The sequence below is a fragment of the Arachis hypogaea genome, chromosome 12 (genome assembly GCF_003086295.3).
Source record: "Arachis hypogaea cultivar Tifrunner chromosome 12, arahy.Tifrunner.gnm2.J5K5, whole genome shotgun sequence".
Classification (NCBI taxonomy): Eukaryota; Viridiplantae; Streptophyta; class Magnoliopsida; order Fabales; family Fabaceae; genus Arachis; species Arachis hypogaea.
This window is the reverse complement of record NC_092047.1, coordinates 61,014,760-61,016,720: the sequence shown is the minus strand read 5'-3', so window position 1 is coordinate 61,016,720 and position 1,961 is coordinate 61,014,760. Positions and strand designations below refer to the sequence as shown.

General features: G+C 35.4%; 1 long non-coding RNA gene across 1 annotated transcript; it reads right to left on the bottom strand.

Moving 5' to 3' along the window:
* Positions 1–297: 297 nt before the first annotated feature.
* LOC112730070 (uncharacterized) lies at positions 298–710 on the bottom strand. The gene is made up of 3 exons (XR_011868520.1): positions 606–710; positions 452–525; positions 298–373 (listed from the first exon to the last, which is right to left on the bottom strand). It is a non-coding gene; the product is annotated as an uncharacterized lncRNA (long non-coding RNA).
* Between the last annotated feature and the right edge of the window lie 1,251 nt (positions 711–1,961).

The following is a 1,961-nucleotide window of genomic DNA, read 5'->3' as shown; positions in this document are numbered from 1 at the left end:
TGTGAGTCCAATTCCAGGGCCACACCATACATCCTGAAAAGAAGAAGATTTTTCGTTATTTAAGTGACGCAGATGTGACAACTAAGTACCTAACACTGTGGTCATTCACATATTTGTGGAGTCATAAGAAAATTATTGTGATTAAATAAGTGAAAAGGGGATAATACCAACCAATGATTAGCAATACCAGGAAAGGCAGAAGCAAGATAGATAAGAATTACGTGACTGCCAAGAAGAAAAGAACACGTCTAATTGAAGTTCAAATTCATGGAAATGATTGAAAAAAATGAAGTTGAAATAAGAAGGAAGTACCTCTCGAATAGCTTGAACCTTCCATCAACAATAGCAGGGAGTTTCTTGAAAGGGTTGATAGCTAATAGAGACGAATTATGGAGGTTTAATTAAAGAGGTAGATAAGTGTCTTCGGAAGCATAGTAATTGTAACGATTACCTGCAAATTCGGGAGATAACTGCTGTCTTTTGGAGATTTCAACTTTAATCTCGTTGAATTCTATTCCATTAACTCTATTGAGAAATTAAGCATTAGCAGTAGTAGTAGTAGAATTCAAATTCTAGAAAAGAAATACAATGTTGAATTGAATTACTTGCAGAAGATAAGAACGGCACGAGATGGCTGGGACATGCGGTCCGCATACACCTTCACCTTCAACATCTTTTCCTTTTTGCTTTCTTTCTATCTATGCCTCAACACCAAAAATTGAAAAACCATGAGGAAAAGTGTTTCAACAATAAATTTTAAATTAAACTAATTAATAAAATCAGAAAAAACAAATCTAACTAAACATAATCTAATCAAAACCTAAAAATCCACTAATCAGAAAACAAATCTAACTAAACTAATTACGAAAATCAAACTAACTAAACAAAATTAATTAAACTTAACAGAAATTAAAAAAATTTTGAAACCAAAACCTGGAAGCATTGACTAGAGGTGATGATGGCTGCGGCGCTGAGAAGATATGCGAGCCAGATCTGAGTGGGGATAAAAAGAGAGAGAGAAAGGCGCGGCGGTGGTGGGGACAGATGCTGCTACAGGTGGCGCCGGTATGCTAGAGCTCACCTGAGATGAAGAGAACAGGAGCTTGAGCTTGATTTGTTCTGCGAATGACAAAAAACGAGAGAGACAGGGGCTGTGTTCTACTGGTTCATTGTTTAAAAGAGAGGAGAAGAAGGAGAAGGTAGCTGCTGTGGTTAGGGTGGTGGTGGTGGCGCTATGAGTGAGGAAAGAAGAAGAATAATCTCGTGCAGGACGGAGAAGCTCATTGAAGGAGAGAGGAACAACTCGTTTGATCTGTGATTTTGTGTATGTGAAAGGAGGTCGATAGGGTGGGGATGAAGTTAGGTCTAAATTAAAATTTTTCGATGGAAAATTTTAAATTATAGATGGATTTTTCGTCTATAATAATTTAATAAAACGCAGCATTTTGTCTATTTAATTAAAGACGGATTTTCCGTCTGTAACTATTTCCCACAAAAAAAATTAATTTTACTGACATAATTATCGACGGATTCTATTTTCCGTCTGTAATTTATGCTAATTCATTTTTTTTTGTTTTCCGACAAAAAAATCCCTCTGAATTTCCGTCTGTATTTCCGTGGGATAAAATCCGTCGGAAATATCCATCTGTAATAACTAGTTTTCTAGTAGTGAATATTACCTGGTCAGTTTTTGTTAAAAACAGGTGATCAGTTTAACCGGGTTCACAATTTACTGGTGCAGCTTAGCACTAGTACTCTCTGATGACTTTAGCAATGCTAAGGCTTCATCATACATGTTCTATTCTCATATTAAATATGTTACTAGTGTCATTAATGCTAGTAGCTCAGAAAAGAACTTTTAGAGATGTTTTTATAAGTGTTCCGATACATCTAGTTTTAGTAGTTATACACATGAGATATTTTAATAGAAATAGGGATACGGAAATAAATGGAATCAATAA